At 38.5% G+C, this 10,821-nt stretch overlaps 1 long non-coding RNA gene across 1 annotated transcript; it reads left to right on the top strand.

Moving 5' to 3' along the window:
- The first annotated feature begins 8,931 nt into the window (after positions 1-8,931).
- On the top strand, positions 8,932-9,816 carry LOC107836827 (uncharacterized). The gene is made up of 2 exons (XR_001662791.1): positions 8,932-9,122; positions 9,265-9,816. It is a non-coding gene; the product is annotated as an uncharacterized LOC107836827 (long non-coding RNA).
- Positions 9,817-10,821: the final 1,005 nt, after the last annotated feature.

The raw sequence follows: 10,821 nt of genomic DNA, 5'->3' as shown, positions 1-10,821 counted from the left end.
GGGGGGGGGGGGGGGGGGGGGGGGGGGTCAAAATACATTTTGCAAATTAATAATGTTTCCAGTGTTGCTTTAGCAGTGGATGTTGCTCTAAAGTCTCAATAAGATTTTTAGGATAAAAGTAGTCATGACATGATATGTGGTTGTTTCCAAACATTTTTTTTTTTTCTCTATGGAGGGACTAACTGAATGGTGCTCTCTGGAAGGACTGCTTTGCATGGACCTGGAACTTCATTAGTGCCTATGGGTGGCTTGCTGCAGGTCAGGGCGTTGATGGGTGGATGTTCACTGTTCACGAAAAGCAGTTATTCATTTTCTAATACTTTTAATCTGATTTATGTTGTTTTGCCTTTTTTTTTTTTTTAGTTCTTTGCCATCTCAAGATGAACTCACAAGTTGGCATTTTAGGGAAAAGTGATAACTAAACAAAGCTGACATCTTAAACCTAAGGGGTCAATAGTCAGCAAACATTCAGGCAGTTCCACTCAGTGGAAACACAAAAAATTGAGTGAATCCAAGTGGTACCACTTTTGTTTTCTCTTTAAAACATGCTTTTTTTTTTGCACTAAAGAAGTTTTATTGATTACGTTTGTAAAGTAGTAATATAGTGAATGAGAATAAGTAAATATAATTGTCTGTTTTCACAAGTCATTGTGTGTTTCCTATGGTTCGCAGGTCTTATTTACTCTATCACAGAGTACGCTACCGACAGTCTCTTTACTGAACCTAGAAATTATTAAGCGTACATTTGTTTTATAGAGAGGAAAGCACCTTTTTGTTGGTACGTTTCCCTGTGGATAATAACATTGTTGTACCAGCCAAGTCTTCGGCTTTGTTTCTGGGATTGATTGTCACAATTTTAGACCAAAACGCATTCATCTTACTAAGGCATATGATGATTGGGCATTTCTATCATGTCTATACTTTATCTGAACAGATAAACACAGCACCCTACAGCATCTGGAAATTGTTCTCAAGGATGATCCAGACTGGTGTAGCTCCACAATTCTCTTTCTGATATCTTGGCTGATTTCTATTGAGTATAACATTCTGGCAACAAAGCAGCGTGTTTAAGGTGTGGCCTTAAAAAAAAAATAAAAAAAAAAACATCCACAGGAATGCCAACAGTTTACTCAAATGTATCTGAAAACCTGTCAGAAGTTTCCAAATTAATCCATAACATCATCGTATGGGCTTCCCCTTATTGTTTCAAGAGACTTAAATCATTCTGTGAATTTCACATTTTGAAGATATTACTAAATAAATCTCTGATATATTCTATTTGTCATCATTGTGTCAATTAGCAATTATAAATATTGGTCATTCTAACTAACCTAAAGATTTAATATCAAACAGTGAGAAAAAAAAATTCTCTTTACTTTGTGTGTGTAAACTTCTGGTTTTGTCCACCAACTGTATTCATACATGTGATCTTGGAGTTGTGTAACCGTGTTTTTCTTCCAGCCTTTCACAAATTCAAAACAACAGTTTCACCCTTTCAGATTTTTAAGTACAAGTTCAGAAATTGTGTTCTGTGAGTCAGGAGTTTTGTATTTTGTGACTTTCAGAACATTTTGCTTTGGATCAATCGGGGCAAAAAGTATGAATGTAAGAGGTTTTGATGTGTGACTCATGGAAAACAATTTCTGTATTTGTACGTAAGAATCTGCAGAACTGTCTGGAGATGTTTTGTGCTTGAGAAAAAGGAGAAAATTTACAGTTATGCAACTAATACAATACCGCGTTCTCTGTAACTTCAAAGTCACAATTACAATGCACAAAGTTTTGCACCAGAAATACCTTCACAGTCTGCCGTCATTGAGGATGAACTTTGGGCCTCTCCTCCTTGCCGACAAGCAGACACAAAGCAATCCAAAGCGCATCAAAAGGAAGACCAAAAGTGAATCGTAAAAGCATTGCATAAAATAATAGGATGTTAAAATGCACATAAAAGAGAGCCTAATGTTTCAGAGAGACTGTTTGATCAAATGCTGCAATTAACAAAAAATATTTTCACCACTAATTTAAAGGGACCAGCACTTTCTGTACGTTTAAAGAAAATGTCCAGTAGGTGTTGGATCTGGGGTTTCTTTCTTGTTCGATCACCATGGACTGAGAGGACACTTAGTCCATCACCCTCTCCGTTTCTGGACTGAGAGGACATTGTGGTGCATTATGCTGGAGTTCCATCAGTTTTCTGTATATGATGGAGTTGGACTTTGGACCGTGGTGATTCAAAACCATATCTGTGCCAGGAAAGTATTCAGTTTTGATGAACTCTACCAACTCTGCCAAGAAAAGCATTTAAATCTCCAACCAGAACCACTAAAGCTTGAGGACGGCTATTTAAGGCCTGCTTGCTAACCAAACATCAGTGGAGGAGCATTTAAATCCGATAATGTGTAATTGTGAACCTGCTTTGATTGTGGAAAAAGTGTAACTGAGCCAAACTTACGTAGCGAAGTCTTCTTTAAAAAAAAATAAATAAAAAAAATTATTAAAATACTTTGTTTTATGGTCATTCAGCCCGGTTAAAATTAATGACACTCATGCTGTTGAGTGCATAAAAACATCTTATACCATTTTTGGAGCTACCATTTTAATTTATGGGATAAAATGGTAGCTCCAAAATATTAAACAGGAAGTGGATGGGAACATCTAAAAAAAAAAAATGCTTTACAGAGTAAATCTAATTTATTATTTTTGCAGCAAGGAGAAACTGAGCCATTTGACAGCACTTAACCGCACAATTGCCTTTAACAGAGTCTGGCTAATCAGATACTGATGCGTGCTCTGCTACAAGACGCTACTGTGTTGCATTCTCCACAGGTATTCAGCCTCATTTTATCCCGTTTTAAAACTAAAGCATTCAAGCTGCAACCAAAATGCTAAAAAGTGTTATAATGTAACTCTTATTGTTTGGTGGGGATTTGGGGAACTATTGTGTCGTGTAGCTGTTTGATCACCTTGGTCTAAGCGATGGTGAAAATCAAATAGTGATACAGTTAAAAACATGCAATTTGCCCTGATTGAACAGAATGTTCGTCCGTGAAAAGAGCCCTTTCGCCTTGTTCAGCACAAACATTGTTCCTGAATCTTTGAGCCAAAATGACTGAGAGTGGTTCAAAGAAACATTGAGCCAAAATCTCTGCTGCAGCCAGACAATTTTCTATGACAGCACTGGCATAGTTATGCAACACTGCTGTAATTATACAAGCTTTGTTGCCATGCCACCTGTGAATATTTGTGGTGTTTACAAGAGCTCTGTTTCTTTTTGTGTGAAAATGTATTTCGTTTTTTTTCAGCTCTCTCTGGTTTTACAAAAGCCTTCACTTTTTAGTGTTTAGCAACAAAAACCTTATGCCAGGAGGCGATTGAGCCAACAATCTGTAACAAGGCCTGCAAGATTCGTTTTATTAGCATTCCCTCCATTAAAGGTAATGTGTTCCCTTCATTTGAATGCTCACACAGCCTGATATTTAGTTTACATTCGTGCCCATGAATTAAAGGGTTACACGAGATGAAACCAACAGTTGAAGTTGTCTATCGTGATATCTTGTGTCAGTTTCTTTTGTTCATGTGTTTTCATTTTCTCTGGCTGTATCGTTGCAGCGAGTGCTGTTGCCTAAGCTCATCTTTCTTTGTCTGCACCTCTGAGTTGTTTACAAGAACAATGAGAAATTTAGTTTATCTCTTACTAAATGAAGAGTGCTAGCCCTGGTTAAGCTCCAAACAGAGTAAGTGAAAGAATACACACAGAAAAAAAATAAATAAATACATGAGCAAGAATAACCATACTTTGGCATTTTTGAATCATTTAATGTGCTCTGCTTCAGTTCGACTCTGAACATTACAGGTAGGAGTGCTGGATGGCTCAAAACCAGAGAGCAAAGATTTACAAAACAGGACAAAAACACATTTTATCAAACAGTCCTTCATTCAGTCTTAAATTATCATAAACAAGCACACAGAGTCATTGTTACACTGCATATTTCTCTGTGTTGTTGTGGGAATTCATTAAGAATAGGGAAATCATTGGTTTTAATTCAGTGTTGATTCATTTTAACATGTTAAATTTAGGCAGTCAGTAAACATCACTAAGACCAACGAGCAATGTAAATTTTTAAGAGACGTTTTTTTCAGCCTAAAACATATTAACTATTGCTTGGTTCAAACTACTTATATCAGATTGTGTGGGAGAAATAGACTGATGCAGGGAGTTATGGAAAGGCGGCATCATCCTGTTGAGTAGCTTTTTAGGTGATTCACAATTCTGAATACGCAAGCCGATCACACACAATCCAATAATATATATATATATAAAAAAATATGCATCCTTTTCTTTTCACATCTCTATCATAAATTACTTTCTGTTTTTTTTTTTGTTTTTTTTTGTCACACAAACATTATAAAATACATTGTTGTGGTAGCATAAACAGAGAAGTATGTTGGCAGAGGGATAGGTATTTACATAAATGTTTTGAATTCTTAAAAGACATTTTTTGCAAACCTGGTTGCATTTTATTTTTCTACTCCCAGCTTTGTCGCTTCTACGCTTGAGAAACAACTCAACATTTTGACAACAGTGACGATGAAGAAAAAAACGTCCCTCAGATGTTGTTTTCCTGCTAGAGTATTTAGAGTGTGCAGAAAGTGTTTCATATTTAGTTTTCTTATGTATGCATAAGTGTCTTCATTGATATAAAATTGAAGGGGATAGACACTCATAGTTTCTTAAAGCACCTGATCTTTTTAATGTCAAACTCAAAATGTCCCCCTGTGGAGCTTTTTTTTTTTTTTTGATAGCCAAAGCAGCTTTGATGCGTCTAAGACGTAGCATGGGTGTCTTGGGGAAACAGGCTTAGACTGGCATATCCTGACTGCAGGAAGGCAGCATCTGAGACGCCTGTCTGATCTACAATAAAGACACTTTTCAAAACATTCATCATTAAAAACTGTAGAGAAGAAAAACAAACTATCACAAGATTCATCGTGAAAAAAAATACCTGAATGCGTGTACCAAGAAAAAAGTGAACACACGAGTTTCCAAAAAATAATGTAGCTGTTTATACTAATTAGAAATCCGAGAACATTGCAGGAAGCAAAAAACACATGGAAAGAGAATAGAAAGTAAGATATATTAGAAAAATGATGTAGAATTTCTTAATCCGATCAGCTGGAAGATGCTGCTGCGCTTACCTGCGATGTGTTTCTTTTTTTTTCAGCTCTCTGTGGTTTTACAAAAGCCTTCAATTTTTAGTGTTTAGCAACAAAAACCTTATGCCAGGAGGCGATTGAGCCAACAATCTGTAACAAGGCCTGCAAGATTCGTTTTATTAGCATTCCCTCCATTAAAGGTAATGTGTTCCCTTCATTCGAATGCTCACACAGCCTGATATTTAGTTTACATTTGTGCCCATGAATTAAAGGGTTACACGAGATGAAACCAACAGTTGAAGTTGTCTGTCGTGATATCTTGTTTCAGTTTTTGACAAACATGCTGTTGCAAGGAGCTGCAAACCAACCTTATTTCAATAATGCTGTTTCCAGCTTCCTGCAGATTAACATGTTCACTTGGAGGAGAAGGAGGAGAACTGAAAAGTTTGATATGAAAAGTAGAGAAGAGGGGGAAAACATTTACTGTGCTGGGAAATCAACATGACACCACACAGACACAAGAGAGCTGGACTGGCTGTTGATCTTACAGCCGTGTCAAGTCTCTCTCCTTTTACCTTTGAAAATAAACCACCTTTTTCTTTCGCTGTCTTTTCCTCCCCTAGTGGGGCTGCCTAATATGTTTCTAGCGGTATAAGTCCATGGAAGCATCTTGTCGATGTTCCATTCTTTTGAAAAAGTCCACCTTCAAACTGATTTTTAATAACTCCTGAAACCAAATCTCTTTCTCTTTCTTTCTCCTCCTCTTTCACGCATTGCGGGCATAGAATTATCTGATCGCTCAGATTGTGCTTTGTTAGCAAAACGTGGCAGTGAGAGCTGTGCTCCGACCATCCAATTTAGAAGGAGGGAAACTGACGAAACCATTGTGGGCCTTCAAGCTGGAGAGGCAAATTTGAAAACTGACTGATTAGAAAAAGCATTTAAATTTATGCGGGGCAGTTCTGAAAACCATGAATGAAATCTGATTGGATGAAACAAGGATAATCCACAAACATGTATGGGGAAGTGGTGCAGGCAAGATAAAAAAAAAAAAAAACCCATAATGGACTGTTGATACAATTTAATTGGACAAACATTATAATTTGGGTTGTAGATATATGGTAGGGACTCTGACAGAAAGTAGGGCTTTCCTGGCCCTGCAGCCCACCGTCAGTAAAATCCTTTTGTCTTGATTAAGTCTTAAGCTTTCTGTGTGTGTTCCGATAAGAAGTCCGTGCAAATCTGTGCTCGTCAGTTTGATTCACATCTGTGTCTCTGCTCCCGTGAGCAAAGTTACATAATCATAAACCAAGCAGAGAGAAACAAAACAGGGGGAAAATAGTAGACAGTTGGAGATGAGATCTTTCTCCCTGTGGCTCAGACCTGAGACAAGATCCTCAAAATGGGCCCCTTGTGTTGCTCAGAGAGCCAACAACAATCCACTGTACGCTAAAGTCAAAGATAAGAAGACATAAATCAGCTGCCTACTGTTTGCCTAACGGGGGTTTTGATGAATTGTCGACAGCGTGGCTGGCTGGACTGCTGCTCGTGACTACCTGGGTGTGCTAATCTGGAGTCTTACATCTGAACGGCTTTGAATTCCTGCTGAACGTGTGTGACAGACACTTCGGGCGTTTCATCTGCAAACGGCTGTTGAATATTTACCAGTGGAGGATATCGTGTACAGTCTGACAACTGTAAAGACAAACTCTTGTAATGTTCAGTCCCACATCTGTCCACTGTGGCTCCTTCACCCCCCCCATCTCGCCAACCTGTTGTGGAGTGTCTTGTCATTGTGCAACCTGGTTTTTAATGTGCATATCGGCAATAATCCTTAACAAGGTCAGCCTCCTGTCAGGCACCGCCAGCTTTCTGTGTTAGTTTATCTAGCTTCTTTCACACAGTGTCTCATTAAAACTGCAGTGGAGATGAGCACACTGACCATCACCACTAGAATTAATGGGTCTCGACCTTGATAGAGAGATCAGTCGACTCTGCCACTTCAGGAAAAAAATGAATGTCTTAGAAAACCTCAGGAACTCTCTTTCAATACTTTGATTGAAATAGGTATCAGATTTAAAAGGAATAGAAATGTCCTTTTGCGTGTCGGATATTCTTGTATTTGTCTCTCAGTTTGTATTTTTAAAGCAAAATTTGAAACTACATTTTTTTGGCCTTGTTTTTCTAGCTATTGCATGGGAGTGAGAAATTTCAGACCACATCCAGACATAAGTTAGCATGGCACACCCATGTATTTTCTTTAAAAATGCATCGTATCCATTGGAATAATGGCAAGAAATGAACTGAGAAAGTGGGCTGTAGGTGAAGCCACACAACAGGTGCAGAGCGGTTCAGTGTTGGGCTGATATCCTCCTCAGTGACACCTTCTTCCTCCGGGTATTGTGAAATCCAAAGGACATGTCGAAGCAACTCTTATCAGGTTTTGCAACACATGCACACGTGCGCACACACAGTCAGTAAGACCCCAGCTCAGGTCCCAGCTAAAGGAGAGCGTGCACCAGGCAGGTGTCTGACGACAAAACTGCTGCGGAGGATTTAGTTGATGCCTATACCCTTTCAGCACTGATCCAATATGGTTTTCTTTTTCCAGCAGAAAAGAAAACCCAGATTTAAAAAAAACAAAAAAACAAAAAACAAAACTGAGACCAAAAGTATAATAAGCCTTTTTTAATCTAATGACCTGCATGTATGAGCGGTTTCATACGATGTCAACTCTTACATGAAGATTTATCTTCATACTGTTGAGGCAGGCTTTGTTCATGGTTCATTTGAAGGGAGGTTATTTCTGTCCAGCACATCACGTGGGAGGCCCTTCAGCTTCCCACACGAACAAACACTTTGCATGTGTGCCCATTGAGGACATGACATCTGACACTTACAGCGCATGACACTATTGGGACTGCAGCTAATGGTGAGACACGGATTAATGTCTAAGGAGTTTCTGTGAGAAGAAAAGCCGAGATCTTTTAAAAGCAGCTATTGTTCTTCTCCTCAGAGATCACAGGGGAGAGATCGTTATTATAGACCATTAATGCTGAATTAAGGTAATCATTTTTGTTGTACTTTGTTGTAAGTATTGTAAGTTTAGGTTTTTTGGGTTTTTTTTTTTTAAAGAATCTAAAAATATTGACGAATTTTGAACTTCGCTGTACATGTTCTCCCTAATGAGACTGTTTTGTTTTCCCACTGTTTTTCCATTTGTGCTTAAACAGAACCCCCCGTTTTGCAGCCGGTGCTCCAGCTCCCTGGTGGGTGACGGGTAGTAACAGAAAGAAAAGCAGAGAAGATGCTGTCACGTAGAAAGTGAAAAATTTTAATTAAGGTAAATTTGAGTTGCTTCTAAACAACGTTCTCATGGGCCTACATAAAAACATACAAACCATACAATTTCAGACACAGAGATATACAGTTCAATTAATTCAGCATTTACTGCCTGGAGGTAATCATATTCAGCTGGCAACACACATTTGTTTGATGCCAAGACAACCAGTTTGTTTTGTCCATACAATCCAGGTGGGAGTACAGATCTGGGAAAAATTGCACATCCCTTTACAAAGCACTCCCTTAACACCCCGATGTGGAAAAGAAGTTTGGCCGAATTGTTTTAATAACTTCACTTTATTTTGGTTCATCGGTTTCGTCTTACATCCAGGTTTCTGTCCTAATAATGGCTAAACCTTGTTTATTGAGCAGAGAAATAACTGAACAGGTTCCTGTTTGGTGCAGAGGAAGCAGGCGAGTGGACCATTTCTTGGAATTTGAAAAAGGATTACATTTTAAGGATGCCGCCTTACGGATTTGATGAGAGCAGGAGACAGGGAGATGGATGTAGGTGTGCAGTTGAAGTGTCTGGCAGGGAGTTGGCACAGTTGGTAATTGTTTCTTTTCCAGGATAAGCAGCGGTGGAAGGTGGGTTGGAGGGTGGACAGGGAGCTGGGAGATTGCAGGTAAGTTCAGTGCAGTCAGAGGATCGGTGAAGGCAAACCAGCAGGCTTTATGTGAGGCAGGAGAATAGTCATTGGAATATTTAAAGAAGTGTGTGGTGTTTGTTTTTTTTTTGTTTTTGTTGTTTTTTTTTTACCACACTAGGCGAGAAAACCATCTGCTTTATGGAACTGCTCCTCTTAGCTGTTTCTGATTGGAAGTAAATTGGAACCAGCTGGAGCCAATCCGTCGCTGTGGAAGGTGGGAGGAAACACATAAACAAACCCACTGTCCTGCACTAAAACTCTGCAGACCAAACAGTCTCCTGAAGAAATCAAATTGATCTCCCGACTGCACTTTTTACAGGGCCATCGCGGCACCTTGATTACTTTTTTTCAGCGTTTTCTTTTTTGCTGCAGTCTAGGAATAGTAATCATCTGCAGCCGTGTGCTAAAGATGCCTTTAAATTTGACTCTGTAATAATATAGAAGAAGCAGGAGTTAATTGTCGACTCGGATATTAACCAGGTGCACCAGCATTGTGGAGTCGGAAGGAGCCCAGATTATTTCTGCTCCTCAAACAGGTTTGATAGTCAGTTAAGTACAGAAAACTGACTTCTCTGGTTCCCTTCAAGTAAAGAGACAAACCTGACATGTTGATTTTTACACACTTGGAAATACTGGACAAATACTTTTAATTTGCATAAACTGTCATCTAGGATTTGTGTTCCAGTGTCTTATTTCCTTATTTTATTTTTAGTCATGGAAATATTTATTCAAAGTTTTTATACTGTTTATACATGCTATTCCCTATGTTTCTCCTTGTCACAATCCCTATTCAGCTGCAAAAGTTCAGGTTAACTGGATTTACCAAATTCAGTTTCCAGTAATCATCTTCCTAGGATTTAAGACTCCAGTTTTCTCCTTGTCAGATAATTTTTTTTTGTCTCTTTCTTCCAAGTCAGTTGTTTCCTCTCGTGTTCTTTGTTGGTTTTATGGGATCTTTTTCTTTACTCTTCCCCTGGTCTTATAATTTATTTTCCATTTCCTCAAGAAATGCTAATCTGGTGAATTAATGTCTTTTAACACTTGCTCTTTAAATGGTGTCTTAATGCCAAAGACACCTAGATGCATACCTTCCTGCCCCCTACACTTCCTCTCTGCTTCTTAAGTCAGACATGGCCTGTTCTTCCATGAATCTAATAATAGCAGGGAGAATTTCTCTTTTTTTCAACCTGGTGTAGAAAATCTGGCTCCGACACCATAAGGCAATCAGACCCACCATTCATTGTCCTTATCTGCCAGGAAAAACAATACATATATTTAATTTCAAATTGCCTGTTATTTTAGATCCAGAAAATCATGTGGCTTTCCCTCTATAAGCTTTTCAAAGTTTCTTTCCACCTTTCCCAGGGTGGAGAAAATTAATGGATAACTTTGTGACACAATACTGTTCAGAATTGGACTTAATGGGATTGGACTGATTTTCCATCAGACTTGCTACCGTCTGCTTTTTTATCATATAATTGGAATTCAGGTTTTTTGGCAAAGTCTCTCTAAAAATACAATCTGCAAAGTGATTTCTATCTTTATCGGAGAATATTTACCTTCTCTGATTAATTTTATTTCCGTGCTTTTGTATTCTGCTCACATGCATGCATACCGCAGCATTTAGATCTCCAACAATGCAAGGCTCGTTCCTGAATGTATTTTCTGAGAAACA

Source organism: Poecilia formosa, unplaced genomic scaffold, assembly GCF_000485575.1.
Source record: "Poecilia formosa unplaced genomic scaffold, Poecilia_formosa-5.1.2 Scaffold90, whole genome shotgun sequence".
Taxonomy (NCBI): Eukaryota; Metazoa; Chordata; class Actinopteri; order Cyprinodontiformes; family Poeciliidae; genus Poecilia; species Poecilia formosa.
This window is presented reverse-complemented; position numbering and strand designations above follow the sequence as displayed.